The sequence below is a fragment of the Entelurus aequoreus genome, linkage group LG12 (genome assembly GCF_033978785.1).
Source record: "Entelurus aequoreus isolate RoL-2023_Sb linkage group LG12, RoL_Eaeq_v1.1, whole genome shotgun sequence".
Classification (NCBI taxonomy): domain Eukaryota; kingdom Metazoa; phylum Chordata; class Actinopteri; order Syngnathiformes; family Syngnathidae; genus Entelurus; species Entelurus aequoreus.
The window spans coordinates 29,977,831-29,986,951 of NC_084742.1; the positions used below are offsets into that span (position 1 = coordinate 29,977,831).

The 9,121-nt window shown below is 39.8% G+C and overlaps 1 long non-coding RNA gene across 1 annotated transcript; it reads right to left on the reverse strand.

Annotated features, from left to right (window-relative positions):
• Window positions 1-4,932: 4,932 nt before the first annotated feature.
• On the reverse strand, window positions 4,933-8,489 carry LOC133661979 (uncharacterized). The gene is made up of 2 exons (XR_009828046.1): window positions 7,439-8,489; window positions 4,933-6,637 (listed from the first exon to the last, which is right to left on the reverse strand). It is a non-coding gene; the product is annotated as an uncharacterized LOC133661979 (long non-coding RNA).
• Between the last annotated feature and the right edge of the window lie 632 nt (window positions 8,490-9,121).

Here is a 9,121-nt window from a genome sequence, read left to right on the forward strand (position 1 = left end):
GGTAGAGCGGCCGTGCCAGCAACTTGAGGGTTGCAGGTTCGATCCCCGCTTCCGCCATCCTAGTCACTGCCGTTGTGTCCTTGGGCAAGACACTTTACCCACCTGCTCCCAGTGCCACCCACACTGGTTTAAATGTAACTTAGATATTGGGTTTCACAATGTAAAGCGCTTTGAGTCACTTGAGAAAAAGCGCTATATAAATGTAATTCACTTCACTTCACTTCACTTATAAAGTGCAATTTTAAATTTCCCGCTAAACTTCTGGTTGAAAACGTCTGTGTATGATGACGTATGCGCGTGACGTCACTAGTTAAACAGAAGTATTGGTACACCATTGAATCCAATACAAAAAAGCTCTGTTTTCATCTCAAAATTCCACAGTATTCTGGACATCTGTGTTGGTGAATCTTTTGCAATTTGTTTAATGAACAATGAAGACTGCAAAGAAGAAAGTTGTAGGTGGGATCGGTATATTAGCGGCTGGCTGCAGCAACACAACCAGGAGGACTTTGACTTGGATAGCAGACGCGCTAGCCGACGCTAGCCGCCGACCGCACGGATGATCGGGTGAAGTCCTTCGTCCTTCCGTCGATCGCTGCAACGCAGGTGAGCACGGGTGTTGATGAGCAGATGAGGGCTGGCTGGCGTAGGTGGAGCGCTAATGTTTTTATCATAGCTCTGTGAGGTCCCGTTGCTAAGTTAGCTTCAATGGCGTCGTTAGCAACAGCATTGTTAACCTTCGCCAAGCTGGAAAGCATTAACCGTGTATTTACAGGTCCAGGGTTTAATAGTATTGTTGATTTTATGTCTATCCTTCCAGTCAGGGGTTTATTTATTTTGTTTCTATCTGCATTTGAGCCTGATGCTATCACGTTAGGTCCGTAGCTAAAGTGCTTCGCCGATGTATTGTCGTGGAGATAAAAGTCACTGTGAATGTCCATTTCGCGTTCTCGACTCTCATTTTCAAGAGGATATAGTATCTGAGGTGGTTTAAAATATAAATCTGTGATCCACAATAGAAAAAGGAGAAAGTGTGGAATCCAATGAGCCCTTGTACCTAAGTTACGGTCAGAGCGAAAAAAGATACGTCCTGCACTGCACGCTAGTCCTTCACTCTCACGTTCATCATCCACAAATCTTTCATCCTCGCTCAAATTAATGGGGTAATCGTCGCTTTCTCGGTCCGAATCTCTCTCGCTGCATTGTAAACAATAGGAAAATGTGAGCAACCCTTCCTCCTGTGACGTCACGCTAATTCCGGTATAGGCAAGGCTTTTTTTAAAATCAGAGACCAAAAGTTGCGAACTTTATCGTCGTTGTTCTCTACTAAATCCTTTCAGCAAAAATATGGCAATATCGCAAAATGATCAAGTATGACACATAGAATGGATCTGCTATCCCCGTTTAAATTTTTAAAAATAATTTCAGTAGGCCTTTACAGTTTAACAGTCAAGCAATATGAAACCATGCTTTAATCACAAAAAATATTATCAAGGCTTTGGTCAGGCTAATTACAAAAATATATACCAATCAAATATACTGCAAAAGAAGGGACTCATAAAAACTGATGAAAAATAAATTGACATACAATTACTCAGTGATAAAATAATTAAATTCTAACTGAATGAATTTGTCCATTTTGTACCGCTTGTCCCTCTCAATAAACAGTCAATAAAATGTAAGTGCAAATGAAAATACAGCTCCACCACTTTAGGCCTAATTTTTGCAGTTAAGGAACTTCTCTGGGACGCCTTCTTTGTTTGATATGTCATTACTCCCACAAGTGGTGGAAAGGTATATTACAACGGAGTACTTCTGCAGCCCATACATAAAAAACACATTTTTTGGTGGCCCTCGAAAGAGCGCGAGCAGCCTAACAATTGGCCCCAGCCCTTAAAAACACTGGCATAAACATTGAGTAATAAACAGATAAATGCACTGTATAATCAATGAGAGATTATGCTTTATTAAATAATACAATTCTGGGTAATGATCACACTGTTATAAATTCTACAACAATAAACGAATGAATTCAGGTTAAATTATATAAGATTTTTGGGGTTTTGTGTTGTTTTTCCTTTGTTTACTGTTTCTTCCTGTTTATCGCCCTAACTTATGGTCTGCTTTTGCAGTTTGGTCTGCAATGACTTTACCTCGGTCCCTGATTGCCAGTCAGGGGAGTTTGTCTGCCAGTGTTGCCCACCTCTCAACTACGATTTATTAACTTGGGTATACGCCACATTGTTCTGTTGCACTTGAGTTCCTGCTCGACCTGTGTTATTTTCTTCTGCATGGCACCTAATTAGATAAAGTTCTTATCTGGAGCTAGCCTACCATCTCTGCATCCTGATGTTACGCCAAAAGCTGAAATGCGCCACAGTGACACTGATTCTGCATTCTTTCTCATACATTGGAAGCACCATATGATTGTTCGTTTTTTTTAATTGGTCTGGTAGTTCATTATAAGTATTGTTTAGTTCGATGTTATCTACACCAGTGTTTCTTAACCATAGGACCATTGTTGGGATGCAAGTGCACCCTAGAGCAGGGGTGTCAAACTCATTTTAGCTCAGGAGCCACATGGAGGAAAATATATTCCCACGTGGGCCGGACATGTAAAATCATGGCATAATAACTTAAAAATACAACTACGACAACTTCAGATTGTTTTCATTGTTTTCTTTGTTTTACTTCGGCTCAAAATAGAACAAGCACATTCTGAAAATGTAGATATCACAAATAATCCTCTTGACAAAACATTTCAAGTTAGTTGAACATTTTGAGGAAAAAATTGGTGTTGTTTTAAAAACACCATAAGAACACAATTAATTTAGACTGAATCTCAGTGTGTCTACAAAGCCATTAAACTTTAAGTCACGGCCCATCTAGGATTGAACAAAAAACAAAATAAAAACTCTTCGATGGATCAACTACCTCATTTGTCATTTCCACATACTAATCCTGTGCTAACTCAACAAACCATACAAACTGAGGAAGAAACTATTCAAGAGGATTGAGTTACTCCCTGCCTTCTAGGCATCACTGTGCATTGATAGAAAAATAAAAGCTGTGCAATGTGTGAACAACTTTAACAAACCAAAAATAAAAACTTAAGAGACTGACAGTATTGCAGTATATCATACACTGTTCACTAGCTTTAAATTTGCACAGAAGACGCTTATTTTCACAGAACTATATCAATGTGCGGTGTCTCATGCAGCATTTTAAGTGGGGTTACCAATTGTTTTTCATTTTACTCCTGTTTGGTCTACTTTGTGTCGAGGGGTAGGAGTCACAGTCCCGCTTTACTGTGTACCTCTTGCTTGGTATACTTGCTCACCCTGGTATAAACTATTTGCTTTGCCTAACAGGATTGCTATTGCGACATCCAGTGGGCACATTTACAACAAAATGCAGCTCAATTTTACACTTAGCAAAGCAAACTCATCTCGCCGGCCCGATTAAACTTGTTCGCGGGCCTAGAGGGTCTCAGCTGTGGTTAGCGATATTCAGTTGTAATATACTTTTCCACCACTTGTGGCAATATTGATAATATCAAACAAACAGAAGAAGCCTGGAGCTGAAGTCATTGAGAAGTTCTTTAGTGCAAAAGTTATGACTAAAGTGGTGAAGCTGTATTTTCATTTGCACTAAAATGTAATTGACAGTTTATTTAAGAAACATATTCATTATTAATTTAGTTCAAATGTTTTGCAAAACATAATTATACTCTATGTACATTTATTTTTTCCATCTGTCCCTTTTGCACTATATTCCATCCATCCATTTTCTAACGCTTATTCCCTTCGGGGTCGCGGGGGGCGCTGGAGCCTATCTCAGCTACAATCGGGCGGAAGGCGGGGTACACCCTGGACAAGTCGCCACCTCATCACAGTGCACTATATTTGATTAGTATTTATTTTTGTAATCAGCCTAACTTTAGCCTTGATAATAATCTTTGTAATTAATACATGGTAATTAATACGGACAATGACATTGGAAAATGTAGTAAGCTAAGCTACAATTTACTCTCGATTAAATGTAGCTAAGCTACAGGGGAAGCTATCCCCAGAGAATTGTAGCAAGCTACACTTCAAACTACACGGTAAAAGTAGCTTGCTACATCAAAGTTACATTTAACAGCATTTATAGCTATGGACCCACATGTATAATGTTAATGTTAATGTAACTGAGAGTGTACAAATGGACCCAATAAGGGTCCATTACTATTAACTATCTGTTATTTAGCTGGGACACCTCTAGGGGTCCCCGCACCCCAGTATTTATCTATTTAGTTTGTCTTATCTTTGGCCAACCCCTATAATGTTATTCATTTTCTTTGTGTACAGTAAAAAACAGCATTTATCTATATCTTGACAAAAAAATAAAATAATTGTGTGTTGTTTGGGAACAGTTTGTAATGGTAATGTGCAGTACAACTTTTCATGAACTCCACTCACCTTAATGCGTGTTCTTAAATTTGTGTTGGGCGTCTTAGATCAAGAGAGCAGTTATGATTTTGGTTTACAGAGTAAACAACTAAAAACTAAGGTTTGGGGCATTGTTTTCTCTAAACGCATACATTTGTGTAAATATGGCTAAGGACACGCATTATTGTGGGTTTCCTGCCATCTTCATCACTAAAGGAAAAATCGAATCTCAACATAAGAGTTAGTTGATCAGGTTCTTGATTGTGGTCTGGGGGATGTTGGTTAAATGGCTGCGCCAAGTTGATATTGATATAGATATTGGCAAAAACTGAAACACACGGTCATATACGCCAATCCGGAGCATTCTAACCATGGCTCATTGGATGACATGTCCGGTAATACACTGCATGTGTTACAGGCCTCGCACTAAAGAGCCTGGTCCCAGTGTTCAAAATGGTGTGTCCTGTTTTATAGGAATAAAAAGAAGACACAAAGTGCTTGATTGCGTTGTCATTGCAGGGTATGACCTGACTCTTTTATTAAACATTTCTTGATTTCTTTACTCTCATTTGCATTTCTATTGTGCTTTTAATCACACCCAAATGGTTTCGATAATGTAATTTCAATTCTACATTTGTTCATTCACATCGTTAAACAATTACATCTTTACTTTTGAAATGATAAAACAAATCCACAAAAACATGGAGGATTGATCGTTACATACCCCAACACTATCTTTCCTGTGTATAAGCATCACGTAACGGTACTGTTGCTTTAATAAACTTCTTCATCTTACATGTTTGTACTGTATCCTGACATTGCTTCTTTATAATATCGCTGCTTTCTTGAACGCTTGTTTCTATATTGTCACTGTCATTATAAACCAATTACAATTACACATATTGTTACCTGACTATACCTATAAAACTTCTTAACAATCACAGAAATTATCTTCAACAAGTCCACTGCCGCCGCCATTCCCGCCCAACCATGCGCTCGCACACAAAGGGAGACATCGCTTATTGAACGTTACAAATTTCAGCACAAATACACACTTTTAAACAACATACTTCAATATTCATATATTCAGAAACGCTTATAATTGCTTGGAGACATATGTGTTAATATTATCACACTTTACCGACCTGTTTTATAGGAATAAAAAGAAGACACTAACCATGGCTCATTGGATGACATGTCCGGTGATACACTGCATGCAAGAACTGGGATGTTTTTTAGCTACCATGCAAGAATAGTTTACAGATCCTTGCAACATGGGGCTGTGCATCATCATGCTGCAAACATGAGGTGATGGTTTTTGATTGATTGATTGAAACTTTTATTAGTAGATTGCACAGTACAGTACATATTCCGTACAATTGACCACAAAATGGTAACACCCGAATAAGTTTTTCAACTTGTTTAAGTCGGGGTCCACGTTAATCAATTCATGGTAGGTCATGGATGAATGGCACAACAGTGGGTTTCATGGTATCTCTGTGCTTTCCAAATGATCATTGCCCGTAACATTTGTCTACTGTACCAGTAGACAGTAACCCACGCCGGCCTATATGCTGTCTGTCATCTGCCCTCAACAGTGAAAACATGGATTCATCTGTGAAGAAAACATCTCACCAAAGTGCCAGATGCCATTAAAAAGTTTTATGAATGCCTCTATCGTTGGAAACATGTGGACACCACAGGACCACATCCAGAAGACAAATGTTATATTTGTAGTATATTATGTTAGATATGATTGACACAGAGGGTGATCAAAAATGATTGTACATGTAGGCTGACCATATTCTGAAATCCCAAAAAGAGGACATATATGCGTGCCAAGGCGGGGACTAGGTGAAAATTTGCCAATGATACTCGAACTTGCTTTATAAATACTATATTTATTTAAATAAAGCATTTTTCTCCTCTGTTGACAGCAGTGTTGGCGCTAGGAATTTTCAAAATGGGGTCCCAGGGTTGGGGTTGTGGATATGGCAGTTTGTAGTGACAGCTCAGTTTATGGGCAGGGTGTGTATGAGGTAGTGCAAAAGGCTGCAGAGTAATGAGGTGCGAGGCAAGGGGTTCGGCTATAAGCCGCCTACCGGCCCGACCAGAGCAGGTGGAGTTCAGGGGTTGAGAGGTAGAGATCCTTGGGCTCAGGCTCAAGGCCTATCTACAGCTCGCCATCCAAGACTTAGGGACCTGGCCTACGTAAACACAGGACACGGAGTTCAATCAATGTGCGCACATAAACATCAACATTAAGTCATCTATTGGTCGACCTTCAATAAATAAGTTACACTTATTATTATCATTATTAGCAATAATACTGCTAACATTAACACCTTCTACCTTCCTAGTCATGTCCGTTGTGTCCTTGGGCAAGACACTTCACCCTTTGCCTCTGATGGCTGCTGGTTAGCGCCTTGCATGGCAGCTCCCGCCATCAGTGTGTGAATGTGTGTGTGAATGGGTAAATGTGGAAATACTGTCAAAGCGCTTTGAGTACCTTGAAGGTAGAAAAGCGCTATACAAGTATAACCCATTTATCATTTATAACAATATTACACCATCCCATGTATGTACAACATAACAAACACGACAGTACAGTGTTGTCACTATGACGGGTGCAACATGAACAATATTAAACAATAGAAAATAACAGTGACGTCACTATGACGGGTGTAACATTAACAATATTAAACAATAGAAAATAACAGTGACGTCACTATGACGGGTGTAACATTAACAATGACAGTGACGTCACTATGACGGGTGTAACAGTGTTCATTCATTGTCTTTACCGTAGCATAAAAAGTGCACATGGCCTTAAAACGCCACAACACTCAGTCACCATATGTAAGTACCCAAAATAAAGACTCGAAATAAATATAAATTCAATGTGATCAGAAACATTGGAGGAAACGGGATTAAAAGCCGATGCTAACCGCCCATAGACAATACATGGGTACGGCTAGCAGCTACTATTAGCAAACAGATTCACTTACCAACTCGGCTTAATAACACTCTCTCGCCGCAACTCGGCCCTGATGGTCGGCACCTATAAGTTTACAATTAGTTGTAAAATGTTGGACGGTTGTTTTTACGATATGCAGGCAAACGACAACTTTAAAACATACTGGCTTCAGATGTGCCCAGGCTTAGCCACCGCACCTGGCAGCCATCTTGGGACGGTGGATCATATAGAGCGCGATAGGCTGCAGCGGGTCACGTGAGCGCGCGTGTTAAACTCGTGAGATTACACGTGGAAACGCCGCAGGTAATATGAGGGGATGCCATGAGAGGAAATATGGCTTATTTCCCACCCGTGTTACACGCACGCCTCCACACTTTGTTTTGTTTAACCCCTTCTTAACTCTGGACGAACATTGAAAATACCCGGTACACGCAACCCTAACTCAAAATGCCGGACATTTGAGGCATTTAAAAAACCCCGCCCGGACACCCCGGACATCCCCGCAAAAGAGGACATGTCCGGGGAAAAGAGGACGTATGGTCAGCCTACGCTACACATCCCTGATACCGAAGTACATGTCAAACTACTTCCTTAACGTAAATGACCGCCATAACCACAACACCAGGGGGAGCTCCATAAACCACGTTAAACCCAGATTCCGATCTAACAAAGGTCTTAACTCATTCTCCTTCTATGCCACATCAATATGGAATGCACTCCCAACAGGTGTAAAAGAAAGGGCATCTCTATCCTCCTTCAAAACCGCACTAAAAGAACACCTCCAGGCAACTTCAACCCTTAACTAACACCCTCCCCCCTCCACATCCCACCTCCCCGGATTGTAAATAATCAAATGTAGATACTTATTCTTATGCTTTCTGATCTCTCTCTCTATGACCACTCCTTGCTGTACATATCCTACCAAGTCAGTCCTACACTGTTTCAGTGTCCATTTCTCTGATGATGCAATTGTTGATGACTGAAGTGTTGATATCAACTAGGGCTGCAACAACTAATCGATTAAATCGATTATAAAAGTAGTTTGCGATTCATTTAGTCATCGATTCGTTGGATCTATGCTATGCGCATGCGCAGAGGCAATTTAAAATTTTTTTTTTTTTTAATAAACCTTTATTTATAAACTGCAACATGTACAAACAGCTGAGAAACAATAATCAAAATAAGTATGGTGCCAGTATGCTGTTTTTTTTCAATAAAATACTGGAAAGGATAGAAATGTAGTTTGTCTCTTTTATCCGATTATTAATCGAAGTAATAATCGACAGATTAATCGATTATCAAATTAATCGTTAGTTGCAGCCCTAATATCAACCAAACCTAGCCCCCCCCCCCCCCCCACACCCCGTCTTGTAAATAATTCAATGTATATACTCTGATGATTATCCTGTGTGATGACTGTATTATGATGATAGTATATATATAGTATATATCTGTATAATTAATCAATTTAAGTAGACCCCGACTTAAACAAGTTGAAAAACTTATTGGGGTGTTACCATTTAGTGGTCAATTGTACGGAATATGTACTGTACTGTGCATTCTACTAATAAAAGCTTCAATCAATCAATCAATCAATAGTGCACAAGGGTCAAACTCCAGGCCTGGGGCCCAGATCTGGCCCGCCTGATCATCTTATATGGCTCACGAACGCTTGGAAATAATATGCGTCAATAAGGATGGATGGAATAAGGTA